General features: G+C 41.5%; 1 long non-coding RNA gene and 1 pseudogene across 1 annotated transcript; both read left to right on the top strand.

Annotated features, from left to right (window-relative positions):
* Window positions 1-756: 756 nt before the first annotated feature.
* Window positions 757-1439, top strand: LOC145512963 (synaptosomal-associated protein 23-like; annotated as a pseudogene).
* Window positions 1440-5871: 4432 nt separating this feature from the next.
* On the top strand, window positions 5872-12859 carry LOC145512966 (uncharacterized). Its single transcript, XR_014058938.1, has 3 exons — window positions 5872-6065; window positions 9970-10393; window positions 10668-12859. It is a non-coding gene; the product is annotated as an uncharacterized LOC145512966 (long non-coding RNA).
* The last annotated feature ends 12787 nt before the right edge of the window (window positions 12860-25646 follow it).

Genomic DNA, 25646 nt, shown 5'->3' with positions numbered 1-25646 from the left:
GTGGTCCAATGGCTAAGACTCCATGCTCCCAATGCAGGGGGCCCGGGTTCAATCCCTAGTTGGTTACAACTAGATCCCACATGCCTCAACTAAGACCCAGTGCAGCCAAATAAACTTAAAAAAAGATCACTTGGAAGTTTGAGGGTCTTTTGGTTTCTAACAAGACTAGGATCTACTAGGATAGAGGGGCTACAAACAGAATATTTCAATCCAGAGAGGGCACAGGGACCGGGAAAGGAAGTCCTGATCCTGGCAACTCCAGCAATAGAACGTGGTCTTCCCAGGATTGGAGGTGACAGAAAAGAAAACAGAAAGGAAGACACTTGGTCTTCCTGGGGCTTCTGAATACTCTGGGAAAGCTCTGTCCATTGGAAAAAGGTCAACAGCTTGGACATAGTCACAGGATAAGAGAACAAACTCTAACTGGGAATGAGATCTCTTTTAATTCGGAAGCACCCGTTTTGTGTATCTCTCATGTGGATACTTCTCCCTTCTCTCATGTGGCATTTGCTTTAAGACCGTGCTTCTCAAAGAGGGTGGAGAAAACCGTAGCAGATTCCCCTGGGGTAGGTAAGAAAGTAAGGTGCTGTGGGCGTTTATAGTTTGTAGAGTTTCCTAGCTGACTCTGACATGTTCCTCTCTCTGCCTCTCTGAAAACCACTGCTTAAGAAGTCACCTGGAAGAAGGGCACAGCTGGGAGTCTGGCCTGTGGGCGTCAGAGCTGCCGCAGCCAGAGAGAAGCAGTCAAAACTGCTTGAATATCCACATTTCAGTTTCTGCACCTATCACGAGTTTTAATTCATCATGGATAATCTGTCAGCAGAAGGAATTCAGCTGAGGGCTAACCAAGTTACTGATGAGTCTGTGGAAAGTACAAGGAGAATCCTGGGTTTAGCCACTTAGGCTCAGGATGCAGGAATCAAGACTATCCCTACACTGGTTGAGCAAGGGGAACAACTGAAACACACAGAAGGAGGCATGGGCCAAATAAAGACATGAGAGAAGCAGAGAAGACTTTAACAGAATTTAACAAAGCCTGAAGCCTTTGTGTCCGTCCATATAATAGGACAAAGAACATTGAGTCTGGTAAAGTCTATAAGGCAACATGGGGAGATGGTGGAGACAGCTCTCCTAGCAATGTAATAGTATCTAAGCAGCCAGGCTGAGTGACAAATGGTCAGCTGCATCAAGTGACCACAGGAGCAGCCAATGGGTGAATACGTTAAACATATAACAAATCATGCCAGGGAAGATGAAATGGAAGAAAACCTGACTCAAGTGGGCAGTATCCTAGAAAACCTAAAAACATGGCCCTGGACATAGGCAATGGGATTGAGGCTCACAACTGACAAATAGAACAGATCACAGAAAAGGCTGACACCAATAAAGATCATATTGATAATGCCAATGCCAGGGCAAAGAGACTCACTGACAATTAAAGCTACTGCTGTACTTCTTTATCATTTATTTACTTCCCTAGCTCCTCCTTCAAAGTCATTACCATTCCAGAATTTGAAATTTTGTTATGTGGGAAAATATCTAGGAATAACAGCCCCTTATTTTATTTTATTTTTTTGGCTATGCCGCTCGGCATGTGGGATCTTAGTTCCCCGACAGGGATGAAACCCACAGCCTCTGCAGTAAAAGGACAGAGTCTTAACCACTGGATGGCCAGGCAAGTCCCCCTATTTTTTTAATTCTTTTTCCCTTGAGGGTAGACTGCTGCTTCTCAGTCTATACTCTAAGGTTGATTTTTCATGTATCATTTATAGTGTTATTTTTCATCCTCTCTGTTTACTTGAGCAGGTTCTTCTGCTTCCAAGATTTGGAAGCACTGCCAAATGCAGCCATATGAAACGAAGCTGGGGGCAGTGGGGACAAGAACAGGATGGGAGGCAAGAGATAAGAGGTTGTTACCTCAGTAAAACCTGCAGACCCTACCTAAAGCCAAATGTGGCATAACCACAGTGATCTGCTGCTGCTGCTGCTAAGTCACTTCAGTCGTGTCTGACTCTGTGTGACCCCATAGATGGCAGCCCACCAAGTTCTCCTCTGTCCCTGGCATTCTCCAGGCAAGAATACTGGAGTGGGTTGCCATTTCCTTCTCCAACCACAGTGATCTAGTTGAGTTTAATTTTAACCTAAGTTACAGTTATTGCCAATTTAGAACAATGCTTGGTTTTGGAGCCTGTATACACAAAGTTTTTGTCATACATCACAACTTGGCAACCTCTGCACCAAAAAAGAGGGAATGCATTTTCTTAAAGTGAGCTTAATTTCTGAACTCTTGGTGATTCATCTGGGTACACAGATTCTGTGATCCCATTTCATATTGCACATATAGGAACACTTTTTGCTTTCATATTATTAATAGTATCATGGTCCCATTACAGGCCTGTTAACTTCATAAATTTGTCTTTGAAGAAAAATAGGTAAATATGTATGTAGTATAACATGAGAATTTCTCTTTACAGCAGGCTTAAAATTTTTTGGAAATGTTTAACAAAGTATATCACGTAAATTCAGATTTATCTTAATGCCAAAAATTTTGTTTAAACAGGAAAAAAGAAACTTGTTTTGGTCTCAGGTAGAAAACAGATTGAGTTTATGTTGCTTTAAACTTTTTTAAAAAACTAGAATTTACTCTGTTTAACTAAACATGATTTAGAGGGTCTTCCCTAGTGGCTCAGTGGTAAAGAATCCACCTGCCAATGCAGGAGACACAGGTTCGATTCCTGATCCAGGAAGATCCCACACGCCATAGCTTACTGAGACCATGTGCTGCAACTACTGAGCCTGTGCTCTAGAGCCTGTAAACTGCAACTACTGAGCCAGCGTCCTGCAACTACTGAAGTCTCCGCGCCCTAGAACCAGTGCTCTGCAACAAGAGAAAGTTAATCACACAGTTGTATCCAACTCTTTGCGATCCAGTGGACTGTAGCTTGCCTAGCTCCTCTGTCCTTGGAATTCTCCAGGCAAGAGTACTGGAGTGGGTTGCCATTTCCTTCTCCAGGGAATCTTCCCGACCCAGGGATTGAACCTGGGTTTCCTGCATTGCAGGCAGATTCTTGACCAATTGAGCCACTAGGGAAGCCCGCAACAAGAGAAGTCGTTGCAATGAGAAGTTCAGTGGTGTCCGACTCTTTGCAACCCCTTGGACTGTAGCCCACCAGGCTCTTCTGTCCATGGGGATTCTCCAGGCAAGAATATTGGAGTGGATTGCCATGCCTTCCTTCAGGGGATCTTCCCAACTGAGGGATCAAACCCATCAGCATTGCAGGTGGATTCTTTACCATCTAAGCCACCAGGGAAGCCCAAGAAAACTGGAGTGGGTAGCCTATCCCTTTTCCAGGGGAACTTCCTAACCCAGGAATCGAACCAGGGTCTTCTGCATTGCAGGTGGTTTCTTTACAGGCTGAGTTACCAGGGAAGCCCATGAGAAGCTCACCCACCACAACTATAGAGTAACCCCCCAACTCACTACGACTAGAGAAAAGCCTACATAGCAATGAAGTCCCAGCACAGCCATAAATAAATAATCTTTTTAAAAAAATAAATAAAAATGATTTAGAACATTATGCCTTTGGTTTACTTATTGATGATTGCACTATCATTCTCTTTTGTACTCAACTTCCATTTATTTAGATCCTGAACAGTGTTATAAGAATCTTACTGGTATTTGTTACCTTTATTTAAAAACTAGTTTCTGCACACTTCAAAGTTATTAATGTTGATTGGTTTGACCAATAACCACTGCTTAACCCTTACAATTAAATTTTGTAACTAACTATTGGAATTGTTTTTTCAATGCGCCTCTCTGACTGCTTTGGAGGTGGGGGATGGGAAACAATAATTTTGTCAACTCTTATTTAACAAACTGAATAAAGCAAAGGTCCATAAATCAAAAAGCACTGTAACAAAGAACTGACTTTAACACCTTTCCCATTTTTATTGGAAATACAGGACATATTCCTTAAAAAAAAAAAAAAAGGCACCTGGTGGGAAAAGAAAGAAGGGTTGCTGATTTGTGGGGGTCAACCTACCTTCTGCTGGCCCATCTAGAGTGGTAGCAGAGGGAGTATTGTTTACATCATTACCATATCAACAGTGCATCCAGTGTGGAATAATCCCAAACTCATTGTCATAATCCCTTCAGGCTGCTATAAGAGAATATCATAAACTGGGTGGCATATACACAATAAAAATTTATTTCTCACAGTTCCAGAGGCTGGAAGACCAAGATCAAGGCACCAGCAGATATGATGTCTGGTGAGGTGTCACTTCCTGGTTCATACACAGCTGCCTTCTTGCTGTGTCCTCAAATGGAGGAAGGATCAAGGGAACTCTCTAGAGTTATAAGGGCACTAATCTCATTCACAAGGGTTCCACACTCATGACCAAATCACTTCCCAAAGGACCCACTTTCCAATACTTCAACATATGAATTTTGGGAGGATACAGACATGCAGTTTATAGCGCTCTTTAATCAACCTCAAAATTGCTTTAGCACCACTCCAGGAATTTCATGTCAAGATACAAACTTTACAGGGAGATAACATGGTCCAAACTAAATCTTCTCTCCCTCAAAACTAGAAGGATTATTAAATGAAAAAGGTAGTAGATTTGTTCTTGATTTATTAATTCAGTTAATCAACAAGCATTTATTCAAGACTGTACAAGTTCTTTATTTCTGTTGTAATAAATTACAGCAAATTTAGTGCTTTTAGACAACACATTTTGTTATCTTATGGTTCTGGAGGTCAGTTCAAAGTAGGTCTCACTGGGCTAAAATCAAGGCTTTAGCAGGGCTGTTTTCCCAGAGACTTCAGAAAGGAATCCCATTCCTGTTTTTCCAGTTTCTAGAGGCTGCCCACATTCTTGGTTCATGTCTCCTTTCATTTTCAAAGCCATGTCCAACAATGAACAAGGAGTCCTTCTCACCCATCTCTGATTTTCCCCCTTCTGCCTCCCTAATCCACTCCTAAGGGAGTCCATCACACTGAGCATCAGGATAATATTCCCATCCCCAGGTCATCTGATTAACAACCTTAATCCCATCTGCAACTTTCAGGCACCCCTTTGCCTTTCAACCTAACACATTCACAGGTTCTTGGGGTTAAGAAGTAGACATTTTTGTGGAACCATTACTGTGCCTACCACAGAGGTTACTGAAGTCTGAGTAATATTCTAGAGGCTGCTCCAGAGAGCAGAAGTAGGACCAGAGAGTGGCAGTCAAAAGTTGTCGGGAGCCGCGATAGGCATTACTGACAAAATGGAGGCACGGCCCCAACCCCCTCTCCTCATCCCGCAGGCACGGTCCTAGGATGAAGGAGTTAGGTCTTGTGATTCTGACTTGTCCTTTCCTTCCTCCGGTTGAGTTGGCTGGAAAGAATGTTCTAATCCATAACATTAACTATTGACATTTGTTCAAGGATCTTTACAAAGAATGCTCCAGGATGAGCACATAGGCTGCAGCCTGAGATCATGGGCAACATTGTTATCTGAAACCTGCCTGTAAGGGGAATGTTTATGGCAAAAGAAGTTTGCTGGGTTTAGGGATTAGGAATAATTAAGAATAGTTAGAAGCTAAAGGTTTAAGGTATGTTGTAGTGTTGGCATATTTTACTATAGCTTATGGAAACTAGGTATTTTAGAGATACTAATAGCCAAAAGCCTTTTTAGGAGATGATGAGCTTAAGTTACTAGGGGATAGCAGGATTTAAAGAGATAAGAAATAAACTGAGGAATGTAATATACAGCCCAGAGACAAACTTGAGTTACAATGTTATCACAAGGACACTTAAGAAGAAACACTGAAGGACAACAATGATTTATGGAGACAGTAAATATGGGTGAGGGGAAACTGAAGATGTCATACCTCTGACCTAATGCTTTTGTAAACGTATAAAAGAAAACCTGATGCTTAAAATAAACATGCAGCCCAGTGCTTTGAGCGAGAGACTGTATCATTTTCGTTCGCCGACCCCGTTCATCTCTTCAGGGCGTTTCCCTGGTTGCCGGAGCTGGACTCGGCAAGTGGCGCCCGAACAGAGAACACCTAAAGGGTAAGTAATTAATCAAGTAGGTAAGTAATTAATTAAGCAATTTCATAAATGCAAAGCTGGACGAGTAGGATTGTGTTCGTGGGTAACCGGGACCCCTCTGCAGTTTAGGCAGGGTGAGGAGAACACAGAATCAGTAAAAATATTCTCTAGGAAAATGGGATTCTCTGCATCCAAGAATAGACAAATGTTTATTGAAACGTTACTCACATGTTAGCCCATAGAGGCGTTACACTTCTAATTTTTGTATTCTCTAAATGTTTATTAAAATATTACTTCACATGTTAGCCCATAGAGGCATTAAACTTCTAATTTCTGTCCAAGAGCAATGCCCATGTTTTCCTGAGGAAATCTGAAAACCTGGGCTAAGGTTGGAGATCAGTTACATTTGTTTTTTACTTTGCATGGGCCAGAAAAGGTTCCGGTAGATGCTCTGTAGAATATGATTAGGGACGTACTGGACCCTCAGCATGAGGCTGTTAAGACAGCCTATGGGAGAGGCTGCAACGGTGGATGGTGGGCTTCTGCCTTCCGCGCAGAGTATGTTTTCTGCCATTGGCGAAGAAAGGAGGGAGACTGTACTCAACCTCCCGAGGAAGAAGAGGACTTGCAGGACGCTGCGGCCGAGCGCCCTAGCAAAGGCCCCTCCTCCTCTACGCAAACCTTTAAAAATTTATCCATCACTTTCTGATTTAAGGCGATCGCTGCTGCCTCCGTTTTCGCCTCCCAGGGCCCAGGAGTTACCCACTTTGCCCCCAAAGCCTCCCAGAGCATTGCTTGAGGCTGAGAAAGATAAGGAGTTTTCTGAAACAAAGAAGCCTTTAAAGCAGACCAACGCACAATATACAGAGCGTGCTCCTTGGAGAAAGCCCCTTCAGGGGGCCCTCACCCAGGCTAAAAAAAAAAAAAAAAAGAGTAAAACAACAGGGAGACTTAGAATTCTCTATGGCCTTTCCAGTAGTTTTCACCAAAACAAAAAGGGAAGGCGAGGAAGCTCCAATTCCAACAGGAGTGGCTGGTCCCCTGCCTGAGGGCATTTTAAGACTTGTGCTCGGGCGTGGCTCACTTTCCCTTCAAGGAATTTCGGTGGTGCCTGATGTAATAGATTCTGATTATACTGAGGAATTTAAAGTTTTGATTTCGAAGCCTGCCAAAACTGTGCAAATTAATAAAGGTCAAAGAATAGCACAACTTCTGCTTTTACCTTATTATCAGATAGGAAAAACCTTGACTTCTCAAGCTAGGGGCCCCAGAGGATTTGGATCTAGTGATCTAGCCTTTTGGGTGCAAGAAATTACAGCTTCAAGGCCTTTGAAAGATCTTTTAATTCAAGGAAATAAAATGTCAAGGCTGTTAGACACTGGAGCAGATGTCTCTTGCATTGCTGGAAAAGACTGGCCCTCGTCCTGGCCAACACATCTGACCAATGCCAGCTTGGTAGGAATAGGGTCAATGCCCTCGGTTGTTAAGAGCTCACAAATTTTGACATGGTCAGATGAAAAGGGGGCACAAGGCACCTTTTGCCCATATGTGATTCCTTCACTGCCTTTTTCTTTATGGGGGAGAGATATATTATCTCAGATGGGAATGCTTTTATATAGCCCAGATGAAAAAGTTACTAACCAAATGCTGCAAATGAGGTGTAATTCTGACAAGGGGCTTGGTAAAGATCAGCAAGGAATTGTTTCTCCATTAGAAACGGTTCCTAACAAAAATAAAAAAGGTTTAAGATATTCAAATTTATCCTAGAGGCTGTTGCTCTTGCTGCCGATCCTATTATCTGGAAATCTGATGATCCGGTATGGGTGGAGCAATGGCCCTTAACAGCTGAAAAGCTGCAGGCAGCTGAAGACTTCGTTATGGAGCAACTGGTGGCGGGCCATATAGAGTCTTCTAGTAGTCCCTGGAATACTCCTTTTTTGTCATTAAGAAGAAATCAGGAAAGTGGAGATTGTTACAAGATTTGAGAGCTATAAACGCAACTATGGAAGACATGGGGGCCCTTCAGCCGGGTCTCCCTTCCCCAGTAGCCGTACCTTTTCAATATAATGTGATAGTCATAGATAGATCTACGAGATCGTTTCTTTACCATCCCCCTGGCTGTTCAAGATTGTAAGAGATTTGCCTTCAGTCTTCCTTCAGTTAATTTTAAACAGCCCTATAGAAGGTTTCAATGGAAGGTTTTGCCTCAGGGAATGAAAAATAGCCCCACCTTGTGTCAAAAATTTGTGGATCAAGCTGTGCAAAATGTTAGAGGGAAGTATAAAGATTTATATTTGATACACTATATGGATGATATTTTGGCTGCCCATAAAGATAGAACCTTATTGCAACAAATCTTATCTGAATTGATTGAGGCTTTGGAAAACTGGGGTTTGAAGATAGCTCCAGATAAGATACAAGTAAATCCTCCTTTTTCTTATTTAGGAAGTGTGTTAAATACCCATACTGTGAGTCATGCTCCTTTGCAGCTTCGAAGAGATCATTTACTAACTTTAAATGATTTCCAAAAATTATTAGGGGATATTAATTGGATACGCCCACATTTAAGACTGACTACTTCGGATTTAAAGCCTTTATTTGATTGCTTAAGTGGCGATCCTAATCCCAGTTCTAAGAGAAAATTGACTAGTGAGGCAGAGTTGGCTCTTGTTAAAGTGGATGAGGCTTTGAATGATCAGTTAATTAGAATTAATATTACCAGAGGATGGGATTTAATTATTCTCACCACAGAACATACACCTACAGGATGCTTGTGGCAAGAAGGCCCATTAGAATGGCTCCATCTACCAGTGACCCCCCAAAAATAGTTTTATCTTATCCCAGCTTGGTGACACAATTAATTATAAAAGGTAGAAAAAGAAGTGTGGAACTTTTTGGAAAAGAGATAGCAAATATAGTGATTCCATTCAATAATGATCAACTGCAATTTCTTTTACAAAATAGTGATGATTGGCAAGTTGCCCTGAGAGATTTCAGGGGACAAATTTTGTTTCATTTACCCTCAAACCCCTTTTTGCATTTTTTAAAAACACATCCCGTGATTTTTCCGAAGAAATTTTCTATTCAACCTTTAGAAGGGGCAATTTTAGTTTTCACAGATGGTTCCTCTAATGGTAAAGCAGTTACAATTATTAATGGAAAATCCCATGTTCAGGTAACTGTAGAAACATCTGCCCAAAGAGCTGAGTTAAGAGCAGTTATTTGGGCTTTTCAACATTTGAGACTGTGCCTTCAATCTTTTAACTGACTCCCGATATATTGTAAGATTGTTTCCTCATATTGAGACTGCTAATATTCCGGAAAATAAGACTACTATTTTATCCTTGTTACTCTATTTACAGAAAGAGATTAAGCATAGAGTTAAGAAATATTTTGTGGGACATATTAGAGCCCATTCCGGCTTGCCTGGCCCTTTACCTGAGGGAAATGCTTTGGCAGATGCATTAACTAAAGTAATTGCCTTAAACTTACATGAAAAGATTGACAAGGCTAAAAATTCTCACAAAATTCACCATCAAAATGCAGCTGGTTTAAGGCATGAGTTTCACATCCTTAGGGAGGCGGCTAGACAAACAGTCAAGTTATGTCCAAACTGCCCAACGTCTAATCCATCTCTACCATTAGGAGTAAATCCCCGAGGCCTTAGGCCTAACGCTCTCTGGCAAATGGACGCAACTCACACCCCGGTCTTTGGGAAACTGTCCTGTGTGCATGTTACCGTGGATACCTTTGTAATCACTTAAACGTAGATACACAGGGGCAGACTGCAATTATGAGACACTGGATTCCTGAGAGGGCTGCGACTTGGCCCCTGGTCAAGTGGAAAGACCTCCTTACCGGAGAGTGGAAAGGGCCAGATGTGCTGTTAACTTGTGGGAGAGGGTATACTTGTGTGTTTCCGCAGGACTCCACTTCTCCTGTTTAGATTCCTGACAGACTGATTCGACATGTCCAGCCCCATGAGATCTCCAAGACCACAGAGACCACTGAGGTCGCTGAGATCCCTGGAGTCCTGGAGTCTGGGACTGAAGGATATTGGCGAGATCAGAAGCTTGTCGAGTCCGGACCTGAGGGAACCAAAAAAGCCGAAGGGAGGGTGACGCTTCACCTGAGGCTTCACTGCTGGTGCATCGCTTCAGGCACCTGGCACTTCAAAAGAGACATGCTGATGGAGTCCAACCGTATTCTGCTCCACCTCGTCACCTCGTCGCCGTCATCGTACTCAAGCAACTACCTCCAGCACGGTGCCAACATGGGGCCAGCTGAAACACCTCGCTCAGCAGGCTGAAGAATTAATAGAAAGGGGGAGATATGAGGCCACTCCTATGGTAATGTTTGTGGCTATGCTTGTTGTGTTGGCTTGTCAGCCGAGGCCCTCCAGTGCAGAAAAAGTTCATTGGACCTATTTGCCTAATCCACCTTTTTTCCAGCCTGTAGATTGGATAATTGAGCCCATTCGTGTTTTTGTTAATGATACTCATCTTTTGGGCGGGGCTTCCATCTATCCTATTAATGTTAAAACAGTGGTCAGCGCTCCCTTCAATTTTTCAGGCATGTCCGTTTATCCACCTATTTGCTTTGTCATACCTTCCTCCTTACTAGGATCAGCTCCGGTTTTGAATGGATGTGTTAGCACTTCCTTGAAAGGCATGCTTACTGATTCTCCCAGAAGCAATGGCAAGAGAGACTTTTGCTCCTTATAGCTGTTGATGCTGGGGGCGCAAGAAAGACAATATGATGCCATAAAACAGGCAGCCCCTCATTTAAAGGACTTTCCGAGCTGTGCACTCCCCACCCCGGATTCTGATGAACAAGGACTACAGGCCTGGGAAAGTATAAGCAAAATTTCTGGCTTTCCTCATTGGAAAGAATGCATGTATGCCCTAAAATTATTTATTCCCATTGTTGCCACCAGACATTCTCTGATTGAATGGGGGTGCCCCTATCTTTTGGATCAATGGTTAAATTTAATTTTTGAAGAACCTTATAGATCCATATGAAATAATTCATTTATCCCTTATCCTTTAGCAATTACTAGGTGGCATGTTAATGGATGGGTTCCTCCTTTAGTGAGTTTCAATGAAACAGGTCCCATACAACCTGAATTATGGAGAGCATTGGCTGCTATGGCACCTGTGATTTTACACAGACCTTTAAATGAACAAAGATATATTGTATGGGCCTGCATGCATTCTCCCTATGCCTTTCTGTTGGCCAAAAATCGGAATGATTTGAGAGTTCTTAAAGGAGAAACTGTTTATAATGTTGAATGTGTGAATTGTTTTATATCAAATTGTGTTGATGGGAACGATTATAGTAATTATAAGGCTGTGATGATTGTAAAGCAACCACCATATTTGATGGTTCCTGTAAAATTAGAGGGACAGTGGTTTGATGATTATGCATTGAAAGTTTTGTATGAATTTAATGGCTTAATTTCTCGACCAAAGAGATTCATTGCAGCTCTGATTGTGGGAATAACTGCCTTGATTGCCACAATTGCTGCAGTTACAGTTTCTGCTGTTGCCCTGTCAAAACAAGTACATACTGCCTCGTTTGTCGATCACTTGTCCAAAAATGTCTCCGTAGCTCTTGCTACACAGGAAATTATAGATAGGAAGATAGAAAATAAGGTCAATGCTTTAGAAGAAGCAGTCCTGCTTGTAGGGCAAGAAATTACAAATTTAAAAATTAAGTTGTCTTTAAGGTGCCATGCTGAATTTAAATAGATGTGCGTTACCCCTCTGCAAGTGAATGATTCTGTGCATTCTTGGGAACGCATTAGAAACCATATTTTAGGCGTTTGGAATCACTCAGGTTCTAGTATCGATATTTCTAAGTTACATCAAAATATCCAGAATATGAACCGGGCAGAGTCTGACTTTTCCTCTCAATGGCTTTCTAATTCCCTTTTAAAAAATCTAGAGGGATATCTTTCCCATGGATCCTTTTTTACGATAATGATTAATGCAGCCCTGTGCTTATGTCTGTTGGTTCTGATTTGTCTGTTAGCCCCTGCCTTTTCAGAATACTCAACCAAAGTGTTTCTGCTTTATCTTATGCTCTAAAAAATAAAAAAGGGGGAGATGTCGGGAGCCGCGATAGGCATTACTGACAAAATGGAGGCACGGCCCCAACCCCCTCTCCTCATCCCGCAGGCACGGTCCTAGGATGAAGGAGTTAGGTCTTGTGATTCTGACTTGTCCTTTCCTTCCTCCGGTTGAGTTGGCTGGAAAGAATGTTCTAATCCATAACGTTAACTATTGACATTTGTTCAAGGATCTTTACAAAGAATGCTCCAGGATGAGCACATAGGCTGCAGCCTGAGATCATGGGCAACATTGTTATCTGAAACCTGCCTGTAAGGGGAATGTTTATGGCAAAAGAAGTTTGCTGAGTTTAGGGGTTAGGAATAATTAAGAATAGTTAGAAGCTAAAGGTTTAAGGTATGTTGTAGTGTTGGCATATTTTACTATAGCTTATGGAAACTAGGTATTTTAGAGATACTAATAGCCAAAAGCCTTTTTAGGAGATGATGAGCTTAAGTTACTAGGGGATAGCAGGATTTAAAGAGATAAGAAATAAACTGAGGAATGTAATATACAGCCCAGAGACAAACTTGAGTTACAATGTTATCACAAGGACACTTAAGAAGAAACACTGAAGGACAACAATGATTTATGGAGACAGTAAATATGGGTGAGGGGAAACCGAAGATGTCATACCTCTGACCTAATGCTTTTGTAAACGTATAAAAGAAAACCTGATGCTTAAAATAAACATGCAGCCCAGTGCTTTGAGCGAGAGACTGCATCATTTTCGTTCGCCGATCCTGTTCATCTCTTCAGGGCGTTTCCCTGGCTGCCGGAGCTGGACTCCGGCAAAAAGTGCTCAGTTTGTTACTGTAAACTATACCTCAACAAAGCTTCTAAAAAGTTAATAGCTTGATATTCAAGGCCATCCATAATCTAAAAGTTACAGCTATTACTTTATGAGAGTTTATCACGACTTTATATATATTACCACCAATTATCCTTACAACAACTCTGTGAGTCTGGGGACACTATTCCCTTTCTAAAGCTCAGAGATATTGAGTGAATTGCCCAGGCTTCTGCCTCTAGTTGGCAGCAAAGCCAAGACTGGGGCTGAGTCTGTGTGAACTCCGCAGCCTGTGCGCTAAGCTCCAGGCTCTTCTTCCAGCACATTCTCCTCACTCCACTGAGGCAGCATGTCCTCCGGTTCCAAGGATGAGGTCACCAAACCAACAGGTACACTCCTGTTACAGCACTCCTAAAGGATCCATTTCAAAGCCACTTCCTCTGAGAAGCCTTTGCACCCCTCCCTCACCAGCCCTTGCTTCTTCTTGTAGGCTGACAGAGCTCTACTGATCACTTCCAATAGAGCAGTTTTCAGTCTATCTTACAGTGGTATAGTACAGATCACCTTCACCTTCCTTCACTGCATTCTAATCTCTCTGAGTGGGAGCCCTTCTTGTTCTTTTTTGTAACGTTGTAGTGCCTTGTCAGTTCATTGTGCATTGTGCATTCAGAACTGTTTTTTGAGATACTTTGAGTCAAGATGGTTCTGCGAGTTCCCTCTTTAGGTACTCCCTCTGCTCAAATTACACAGCAGGGATAGATAAAACATAGAAAGAAAACACTGAAATGATAGTGCTGAGCTCAAAAACAAGATTATCATCTCTGTGGCACTGAACTAAATAGAAACACACAGTCATAAGCAGGACTGAAGCTTTGAGGCTGTAAAGAGAGGAGTAGCAGTCAGGCACTTAGGGGAACAAAATGATCCAATCTGTGTCAGGGGTTAGAATCAGGCTCAGTCCTTGAAGCCAGGGCTTGGAGCAGTTTCTCCACTGAGGAATGAGACTGACAAACACAGTCCCTGACAGCTGCCAGAGAGATAGCTTACTTGGGTTATAAAGGACATTTTATATAAATAATAAAAGATTTAGGGGGCTATCCTAGTAGCTCAGTGGTAAAGAATTCACCTGCAAATGCAAGAGACACGGGTTCAATCCCTGATCCAGGAAGATCCCACATACCACAGGGCAAGTAAGCTGGGCCACCACAACTATTGAGCCTGTGCTCCAGAGCCTTGCAACCACTATTACTGAGTCAATCCACCCTAGAGCCCCTGCTCTGCAACAAGAGAAGCCACCACAACAAGAAGCCCAAACACCTCAACCAGAGAGTAGCCCTGGCTCTCTGCAACTAGAGAAAAGCCAGCGCAGCAACAAAGACCCAGTGCCACCAAAACTAAAAAAAAAAAAAAAAAAGGTTTAGAGTTAAGTGATAGTGAAAGCAATACGTGGTAAGATTGGTGGAGTGGAGGTAGACTACAAAAGCAGCAAAGTGCCATTGGGGTAGTAAAGTAAAGACTCATGGATAACACCTCCACAAACCTGGGTGGCAAAGCATTCCTCTGAACCCACAAATTCAGGCAGGCAAGAATAAACCCTATTAGCTACAAGAGTTGTGTGTGATGGAATCTGTGCAGAAGGAGGCATAGGAAAGGAACCTGGCTTTTAAGAACACTTCAAAAAAGAAAACCCCCCAATTATCTACTCTTAATGGAAGCTGGGAGGGGATCCAGTAGGGCTCTAGCTCACCAATAAGTACAAGAGCACCAAAAGGATATGATAAGGTTTCATGGTGAGGGGGCAGACTGGGCCCTATAAACTCTCAGAAATACAGACAAAGCTCCTCCCAAGACAAAGACGTTCAATGAAGGGAAACTGCTGGGAATGAAATCTCAGGAAGAGGGATAAATAAGAAGATCCAAATAAATGTAAGGGAGGAAAGCAGAAGAGGCTAATCTCAGAAAATATGAGGCCATTTATCTTTTTAAATCACTTTGTAGGGCTTCCCTGGTGGCTGAGTGGTAAAGAATCCTCCTGCCAATGCAGGAGACACGGGTTCAGTCCATGGTCGGGGGCAATTCCACATGTCGCAGAGCAACTACTGAGTCTGTGCTCTAGAGCCTGCAAGCCGCAACTACTGAGCCCATGTGCTGTAACTACTGAAGCCCAAGCACCTAGAGCCCATGGTCCACAAGAGAAGCCTGCACACCACAACAAAGAATAGCCCCTGCTCACCACAACTAGAGAAAAGCACGTGCAATAATGAAGACCCAGCACAGCCAAAAATAAATAAATATTATTTCTTTAAATCACTACATAAATACAACTAGGGAGCTCTCCTCTAGGACTTGAAACTATCCTTGAAAAGAGTATACCAGGTATCTGGGAAAACTGATTCAGAATGGCCAATACAGAGCCAAGGTCTATTAAAACAATTGGACTTGAAAACAAAACAGTTATTGACATCCATCCAGGCAAAAAAAAAGACCAAGAGAAAAAAAAATTATATTGTTTTGTTGTTGTTGTTGTTAGTTAACACTGTTTACAGAAAGCAATGGAGTAACATATCTGAGACAAAGACAGAAAATGTGAACCACAAATTTTGTATCCAGCCAAGCTGATCTTCAGGTATAAAGACTGTAGAGAAACTGTTAGGAATATGGCAAAATTTCAGGCTACTGTTCATCCTGAGAGTTATATGAGTTATTTCTGAGAAATCAACCAAAGAAAGAGTTTCAGAAAACTAAAAAAATAAAAAGAAAGAAACAGAGAGACACAGACATAAAGACTGGAAGCTAGAATGTAGTGTATGCGTAATCCAACTTTGATTATGCATAAGAGGAGAACACCTTAGGAAAATGTGGGACAATTAGATAGAAGGAACAAGGATCCCTAAATAAACTTCTGAAAAAGAGCTACCTACTAGCCTTCGACTTTTCACCCCTAGAGAGTTGGATGAGAACAAAAGAAACATTTTGTTTGAGCCATTGTATTTTGTAGTCTCTTTGTTATATCAGTTTACCCTATATTCTCATACTATGGAAACTGCTATCCGAAAGTGGAGCTGCTACCAAAACAAGAACCTAAAACACAGCATCTTGATAAATTGGTAAGGCAGCTTGTGACAAAGAAACAGATTTTGAAGGCTGAATATTGGGTGACGTGTCAGAATTTTTGGGAAAACCCTTCCCTGTGAAAACTTGGAAGACAGACCTATGGAGCTATCAGCTCTAGGGAAAATGGTTGGAAAAAGCCATAATATTAGTATTGCTTTTAGAGCTGTCAAGGCAGCTCCCTGCCCCAGGCTATGCACCTATCTCAAGGGAGTTCCATGCTTTGATGTGCCCTGCTCCAGTGGCTGGGACTGGAACTAGGTCCCACAGGGGTTTAGCTGAACAGAAATACCTTTTTCAGATTTTTCTAAATCCTACTGTGATTCCTGGAATTGGTCAGGGCCAGCAGCACCATCGAGACCTGAGTGGGCCCCGGGAACCATTTCTCCCCTTCTGAGCTCTCTCCAACTCTCAAAACCCACTCACCCCCAGGCTATGGTTATGGTTTATCTATTTTTTTAAAATTGAACTGTCTTTGTCTGGTCAACAAATGAGGACTAGATAATTAGATATACATATGAGAAAAAAATAAATTACCTTATACCATATACAAATATAATCCCAAATAAAGATCTTGACTTGAAAAGAAAATCTTTAAAACTTTACAAAGAATATACAGAAGAATATCTATATGACTTTGGGGGTAAGAAATAATTTCTTAAACAAATCGCAAAAAGCTATAGTGTACTTGTTTGTTTTTTTTTTTAAAATACATTTGAATCGGTTCTACTGAGATAGATGAAACTGGAGCCCATTATACAGAGTGAAGTAAGCCAGAAAGAAAAACAACAATACAGTATACTAATGCATATATATGGAATTTGAAAGATGGTAACAATAACCCTATATGCGAGACAGAATAAGAGACACAGATGCATAGAACAATTTTATGGACTCTGAGGGAGAAGGTGAGGGTGGGACGCTCTGGGAGAATAGCATTGAAACATGTATATTATCATATGTGAAACAGAACACCATTCCATGTTCGATGCATGAGACAAAGGCTCAGGGCCGGGGCAATGGGATGACCCAGAGGGATGGGATGGGGAGGGAGGTGGGTGGGGGGTCCAGGAAGGGGAACACATGTAAACTCATGGCTGATTCATGTCAATGTATGGCAAAAACTATTACAATATTGTAAAGTAATTAGCCCCCAACTAAAATAAATAAATTTATTAAAAAAAAAAAGCTATAGTGTAAAATATTAATACATTGACTGGATTAAAATTTAAAACTTCTGTACAGAAACAAACTTTTGTACAAAAGGCAAGTTGCAACCAGGAGAAAACTGTTTGCTGTAGACAAAGAAAAAAGCCTCTCATAAATATTTGAAATAATGCTCAAACTCACTAGTGATTGATGAAGTATACATTTAGACAAAAATGAGATATCATTTTACACCTATAAGATAGTTAAAAAAAAAACAAAACTATTATTGAGAAGATGGAGCAATGGGAATTCTCAGTCATTGCTGGGGAAAATGTTCCTGTTACAGCCACTTGGAGAGAGAGCTTGGCAATATCTAGCAGAGCTGGAGATTCCTAAGACACAGCTTGAAACTTTCTTTCCTGTGCACTGTAACAGACCTAATTTAAAAAATATGGAGGGATTATTTTGGCCCTCATTTTCTTTATAGATAATATGGCAATAGCAATTCTCACAGCATAGATCTGTGGTTAAGAGCCTGTGAAAGTTACTTAATTTTTCTGTGCTTCGTTGGGAAAAATAGGGATAAGAATCTCTACCCCAAACCATTGTTAAGAATATTAAATATGTTAAAATTGTAAAGCTCTTAAAAACAAAGTTAATTGTTGTGTTCATTAAATGAGCTAGAATATGTTATAGTTTGAGGATTAAAAATAATAAAGTTTACAAAGGTATAAAAAGAGTACCTATTAAGGAGCAAATGCTTGAACAGAGTTGAGAGTTTAAAAGTTTCCAACTATCAAAAAGGGGCCAATGATCTGACCAAAAGAAATAACACAATTGAAAGAAGGCAGCACAGTTTCAATAATATTCAATGTATTTCTAGAAGATACTACTGATGCATTGCAAACCTAAGTTTCTATAAGGTTTAACACTTTTCTCATCCTAAGTTTGCAACTCAGAGTAATGAGAGATGGTGCTGGTAGAAACTCATGCTGCATTTTACCATAAAAATCTGAGCAAGTAACTAATGATTCTGATTCTTTTTTCCCTCATTTGTAAATTTCAGTAGTTGGACCAAAGTATCTCTGGGTCACAAACAAGAAAGTATTTCCTAAAAAATGAAGATTTAAATGTTTTGAGGACCATATTTATTCCTTTCATCCATTTTTACATGTTACATTTTTTTTATTTCATTTTAATAAAAGACTGATACCAATCTTTAAATAGATACTGATTCTTAACAATAAAAATCAAATTCTTTGTCAAAAACATTTATATATATTGAAAAATTGTTTTGTTGAATTGGACTATTGTTTGGGGCTTGTAGAGTGAAAACACACACACACACAACCTAAAAGTTTCAAGTTACATTTTATTCTTGGACCTTACTGTGAACTATAGTCTGGGAGACAGCCTCTCAGATAGCTCTGAGGACCTTACCAAAGAGGTAAGGGAGGAGTCACAGTATATCGGAGTCTTTGCTGTGAAAAAAAACTAGTTGAACATCAAAAGATTATTCTTATCACAAAAAAAACAATCTCTCAAGTTAATGATTTTAGCACTTTTCTGTGTATTGGAAGATTCAAGAGTCTGGGCTCAATGAAATTATTCCTTTGAAATGCACCTGAACTATCTAGGAACAGCATTCTGTTTTTCTTCCTCCAGAATCCCTTCCAGGTGCACCCTGCAGGGTAGGAACATCAAATGATTATTCTTATCACAAAAAAAACAATCTCTCAAGTTAATGATTTTAGCACTTTTCTGTGTATTGGAAGATTCAAGAGTCTGGGCTCAATGAAATTATTCCTTTGAAATGCACCTGAACTATCTAGGAACAGCATTCTGTTTTTCTTCCTCCAGAATCCCTTCCAGGTGCACCCTGCAGGGTAGGAGCAGAGGCTCTAGGGGCAATGGCTTGATGATGGGCAACCTTTGTAGTTTACTGAAGTGGCAGGCAGTATTTTCTTGGTCCACAGGCTTTAGCACTGTCCTGGGACTCTCCACTTACATTTCACCCAGTAAGCATTCCCACCCCCTGTTTCCATGTGGTAGCCCCACAGCTCCAGCCACCAGATCGGGACACCTTCCGGCCTCCACACTGCCCCATGGCGCCGGCTCACCTCTATCTGCTCTCCTCTGCCCTCCCCGCACCTGCTGTCCACGCGCTCCTTAGCTCTTTCTAGTCAAACTCGGTGACGTTTTCTTTGTCTCCCAAAGCATCTTACACTCTTTGCAGCCAAGTCAATCCTTGTTGAGTTAAATTTTACTTCCAAAGGACCAACTTAAGCCAGGGTTAACAAAAGCTGTTATTCCCAAACGCAGGCATTCAGACAACGGTGGAATGTTCTCTGCGTGATGGGAGACCCAACTGTTGGCCTCCGGACGGGGGAGCGCTCCCTCCGGCCGTCGCAGCCACACTCGGCTCCCTGGCCTGCAGCTGGGGCCCCTCCAAGCCGCGGACAAAGGTGCCTGTGTCCGGCCAGAGCCTCTCCCTGCCGGCCGCGGAGAGGCCTCTGCTGAGGCCAGGGCGGAGCGAACCGCCTACGACCCCGCGCGTGGCCCGGCTCCCTGGTGGGCCAGCCGAGCCCGCGGGCTAAGTCGCTCTAGGCCCCGGTCCTGGGTGTCCCTCTCTGGGCCGAGCCGCCCGGGCCCCGGCTCCTCCGCACCCGCCCCTTGTCAGAGCCGGTGGGTAGAGGAAAGGTGCCGGCAGCAATAGCATGAACTTTGCTCTAACAAAGTCCTGGCACAGCCCTCTGACTTGAGGCCTTTTGGGTTCTCAAGGGTCGAAATGTAAAATTCTAACCTCCCTCTTAATCATCCAGGATCTTCCTCCACTTCTGTGTGTCTTAGGCAAGGTCCAAAGAGCTTCTTGCCTTTGCTTTACCCCAGGGGAAAACAGGGATTTGGGGGAAAGGAGAGGAGCTCTGCCTTACATTTACTGAACTTTGGCCCTTAGCCAGGCACTCTTCTAGGCTCATTGATATTGTTTCAGTTAATCTTCAAAAGGACTTGTGAAATAAATATTATTTTCACATCCTATCTCTACGGTGTTAGAAAACTGAGGTTAGGACTCCCCTGGCAGTCCAGTGGTTAAAACTCTGCTTCCACTGCAAGGGGTGTGGGTTTGATCCCTGATAGGGGAGCTAAGATCCCACATGCTGTGCAGCCCCGCATCAATCAATCAATCAAACTAGGAGACTGAAATCAACAAGACTTAATAATTTGTTAGTTGTGGATGCTGACTGAAAAATTGACCCAACCTCTCTGCCACCTCTACCCTCCCACGCTGGGGCATTGGAGAGAAGGAAGAACTAGGTAAATCCCTGGGTTCTGATCCTGTTTGTGTTCTTCTTTGCTGGATGACGTCATGAACAAATCACTGTTTTGTAAAGCCTTGGAAGACCTGCATTTCTTCCTTAGACTGCAAGTATGTCTGGTGGGTCAGTGGTAAAGAATCCACCTGCAGTGCAGGAGATCCAGGCTTCTATCCCTGGGTCGGGGAGATCCCCTGGAGTAGGAAATGACAACCCACTCCAGTATTCTTACCGTGGAGAATTCCATGGATAGGGGAGCCGGGCAGGCTACAGTCCATGGGGTTGCAAAGAGTCAGACATGACTGAGCAACTAACAGCCATGCCCTATGATGGTGTTCCTTAACCCCTGGGGGGACGTTGCAAAAAATGGAAGAGGAACACATAGGAAAACTACATTCTTTATCAGTAATTAAAATACTGTACTAATGATACTGTGAAATGGGATAAAAAGTCTAGAAATAAACCCAAATATATATGTGAATATAGTATATGAAAAGGAAGTAATACATAGAAATACAGAGATTATTCAAGAAATGTTCAGAAAACATGGATTGTTCAATATGAGATTTTTTGGACAATAAATAGCCATCTGGAAGAAAATTAATTTGGATCTATATTTTAGATGACTCAAAATGGAACAATGAAATGTAGACTTTAGAAGCCCTAGAAGAAAACATAGATTTTTAAAAATAATGTTGGAGTATGGAAATCTTCTCTAAGTAGTGTAACACGAAAGCCAGAAGCCACAAACATACACATGCATACACAGACACATTCAAACAACTACAATAAAAAACACCATACAGGGGCTTCCCTGGTGGCTCAATGGTAAAGAATCCACCTGCCAATGCATGAGACACGGTTCAGTCACTGGTCCAGAAAGATTCCATATGCCTTGGGGCAATTAAGCCCGTGCACCACAATTATTGAGCCTGTGCTCTAGAGCCGGGGAACTGCAACTACTGAGCTCACACACCGCAATTATTGAAGCCCGAGAGCCCTAAGCCCATGCTCCACAATGCAAGAAGCCACTTCTATGAGAATTCCTCGCACCACAACTAGAGAGTAGCCCTCACTCGCTACAACTAGAGAAGGGCCTGCACACAGCCAAAAATAAACAAGTAAATAATTCTAAAATTAAAAAAAAAAACATACATACTACATATCACAGACAAAAGAATAATTTCCTTAATATAAAGTAGCAATTATGGGAAATTCTCTGGTGGTCCAGTGATTGGGTTGGGACTCTGTGCTCTCACTGCCAAGGGCCCAGGTTCAATCCCTGGCCAGAAAACTAAGATCCCACAAGCTGAGCAGCACAGCCAAAAAAAACACCACTTATGAATTAGTAACAAGAGACCAACAGTTTGTTAAAAAAGTACATGATGGGAGGTGGAGGGATAAATTGGGAGATTTGGATTGACATATATAAACTACTATATATATATAAAATAGATAACTAATAAGAACCTACTGTATAGCACAGGGAATTCTATTTGACATTATGTATTGGCCTGTATGGGAATAGAATCTAAAAAAGAGTGGATATATGTATATGTATAACTGACTCACTTTGCTGTACAGCAGAGACTAACACAACATTGTAAATCAACTACATTGCAGTAAAAAAAAATTTTTTTTAAAGTATACGACAGTTGTAAAGAAAATCAAAATGGCTTTAAACATGAAAAGATGCCTCATTTATAGTAAGAGAAATACAAACCAAAGTTACAATGAAATACCTTTCTCATCTATCATGTAGACAAAACTCACCTATGGGAGGCAATTTGGCAATATATATATATATATTAATATTTATTTATTTTATTGCATCTGGTCTTAGTTGCATCAAGAGAGATCTTCCTTATGGCATGTGAACTTAGTTGCAGCATGTAAGATCTAGTTCCCTGACCAGGGATCAAACCCAGGCCCCTTGTATTGGGAGTACGGAGTTTTAGCTAGTGGACCACCAGGGAAGTCCCAGTTTGGCAATATTGACCAATATTTAAATGCACATTCCTTTGACTCAGCAATTTCTCTTTTAGGAATTTTCCTATGGCTATACTCATCAGTATGAAGCAATGTGCTTCAAAAATTCATTGCAGCACTCTGTAATAGCAAAGTAATGAAAACAACTTAGATGCCCATCAATAGTGAACTTATTTAATAAATTATGATATATTACATATAGGAGGAGTAGAGATGCATGTGTACAGCTAGGGAAAAACCTTCAAAGGTGAGGCTTGTAGGGTATATTAGATTTGAATTACATCTATAAAATGGAAATAATAATCATACTTGCTGCAGAGAGTTGTTGTGAACTTTAAATGAATTAAAATACCAAAAGAACTTAGAATAATATCTAGAATATGTACCATTAGATATTTACTTACACACATATTGTTAATAAAAAGAACAAGGGGCAGAACAGCATGTACAATTACCTGCCATTTGTGTAAAAGAAAAATAAGTATATGGGTAAAATATCCCTTGAAAATTTCACAATTAATCAGTAACAGTGGTTACCTCTGGACAGAAGAAATAAGGGGCCAGCAGCAAGGCAAGTTATTTTCACTGTCTACCTGTTAAAGTTTTTTTACGTGTATTTGACATCTATTTGAAAAGATAAATTATTTTAAGTAGAAAAGTATAAATCAGAAAAACATAAAGTAATTAAATTTTAATAGAAATTATATTTGTCTTTCCCATTAGTGTTATTATGTTGAAGTGATTATATATTGCAGTCATTGAATGGTTTTTAAAACACCGATGCACACTTTCAAGCATAGTGCTCACACCTCAAAGTGTGGCCCTCAGGCAGGCAACATCTGCATCACTTCAGAACTTGTTAGAAATTCAGAATCCCACCACACACCTATCCAACCAAAATCTATATTTTTAACACGATTCTCAGGTAATTTGTTTGGAGCATCTTGTTTGAGGTACGAGCAGCACTGAGCCAGAGGACATAATTTAAAAAAACACAGAAACACAAAACAAAAACACTGTTCTACTCTTGTCTCTTCTCTTCGGCTCCCATCTCTCAAAACTGTTGTGGCTCTGAACCCAAGCAGAATTCTATAGGGTCCCTCCTGAGTACAAAAGCCTTTTTGTGTCCTCCATTTCTGGTTTGTAGGAAAAAGGCTTCAGCCCTATAGACCTTCCCTGAGCTTCAAAAGGCGGATTCAAGCAGTTACTAATTAGGGGAATGAGGGAATGCAGAAACAAAGGAAAGGCAGTCAGGAAACAAGGGGCAGGTTACTAGTTCCTCCTCAAGGAATATACATAACAAAGTGATAGAAATCTCTGAGTCCTTCTGCCTAGGAGGACTAAGGCCCCCACCCATGTGGAGGATGGTAATTTCAGACAAAGCAGGGATCCAGACTGGTTAGAACCAGAAGGCTGACTCCTAGAACACCACCCTGTTACCTCATCACCAGCCAATCAAAGGAAGGTCCTGCACCCTGCAGCCCTCCAAGCAAATTTTGTCTATCGAAACTCTTCCTTGGCAAGTCCTTAGCAGTCCAGTGCCAGTGCAGGGGGCAAGAGTCTGAGCCTGGTTGGGGAACTAAGATCCCGCAAACCTTGAGGGCACAGCAAAAAACAAAACCTCCTCAAACCACTGAGGAGTTCAGCCATTTTGAGCATGAACTGCCCGTTCTCCTTGCTGGGTCCTTGCGGTAAACCTCTCTCTGCTCCAAACTTCAGCATTTTTGTTTGTTTGGCCTCACTGTGCATTGGGTGCATGAACTTGGATCTGACAACAGCTTGATGACTCTGGAAAACATTGCTGAGTGAAAGAATGCAAACACAAAATAATCCAACCTATATGGTTCTATTTATATGAACTGCAAAACAAGCTACACCAATCAATGGTGTTTGAAGGCAGAATAGAGGTTACCTCTGGAGAGGAGAGAGGCAGCAGAGATGAGACAGGACCCAAACTGCTCCTGGAGTGTTGGTAGCATTTTGTTTCTCAGTCTGGTTACTGGTTATTTGGATCTGTTTGTGAAAATTCTTTATGACTATACACCTCTGATTGGTATATACTTTTTGTGTCAGACTTCAATAAAAAGGTTTTTAAAAATTCTACTATTGGGTCTCATCTGGTGGTCAAGTGGTTAAGACTCTGCTCTTCCAATGCAGGGGGCTCGGGTTTGATCTCTTGTAGAGGAACTAAGATTCCGCATGCCATGTGGTACAGACAAAAAATTTAATATAAAAAATTCCACTGTTATCACCTACCTCAAACCGTGACTATTGCAGGGGGGCCAAGGTCCAAGGTGCTTAGAGAAAAGAGACTGAGCTGAAAAAGTTACTTAAACTGATTTTAATTACTGATAATTTCAATTTAAGTAGATTACTTTGTCACACACGTACTTAATGGAACTCCTGTGCATTTTTTAAAAATGTATTTTTTTATTTATTTGGCCTTGCCATGTGGCATGTGGGATCTTAGTTCCTGGACCAGAGGTCAAACCTATGCCCCCTGCAGAGGAAGTGCGGAGTCTTAACCACTGGACCACCAGAAGTCCCCTGTCCTGTGCATTTTTAAAGGCACCTACTATTGACAAGCAGTCACCCAAAAGATGACATCATTGCAGTGAAACTTCCAGATACTCTCTGGTGTGGTAGGAGAATTGCACAAGCTCTGCTCTCTGACATAGTAGGTTTAAAGTCTGGATCAACCATTCCTTAGTTACATAACCTTAGACAAGCTACTTATTCTGCATTTCTGTCCTTTCGAAGGATAATTCTAGTCCCATTTTATAGGAATAATCCCTGTATTAAATGAGATAATATACATGAAGCACCAGGAACTATACCTGACAAATAACAGGAGTCCATTAATAGCATACGATTATTTAGATGTAAAGATCTCCTAAAACGTAAAGGCCATGAGGTCATAAAGAGTCGGACACAACTGAGCGACTGAACTGAACTGAAAGGTCTCCCAGTCAGTAATTCCCAAACACTACCTCACAGATAATCATTACCTGCTGCTGCTGTTAAGTTGCTTCAGTCGTGTCCGACTCTGTGCGACCCCATGGACGGCAGCCCACCAGGCTCCGCTGTCCACAGGATTCTCTAGGCAATACTGGAGTGGGTTGCCATTTCCTTCTCCAAA

The sequence above is a fragment of the Giraffa tippelskirchi genome, chromosome 7 (assembly GCF_054371585.1).
Source record: "Giraffa tippelskirchi isolate mGirTip1 chromosome 7, T2T-mGirTip1v1.2.pri, whole genome shotgun sequence".
Classification (NCBI taxonomy): domain Eukaryota; kingdom Metazoa; phylum Chordata; class Mammalia; order Artiodactyla; family Giraffidae; genus Giraffa; species Giraffa tippelskirchi.
Note: the sequence above shows the minus strand (reverse complement) of the source record. Positions and strands in the feature narration are given on the sequence as shown.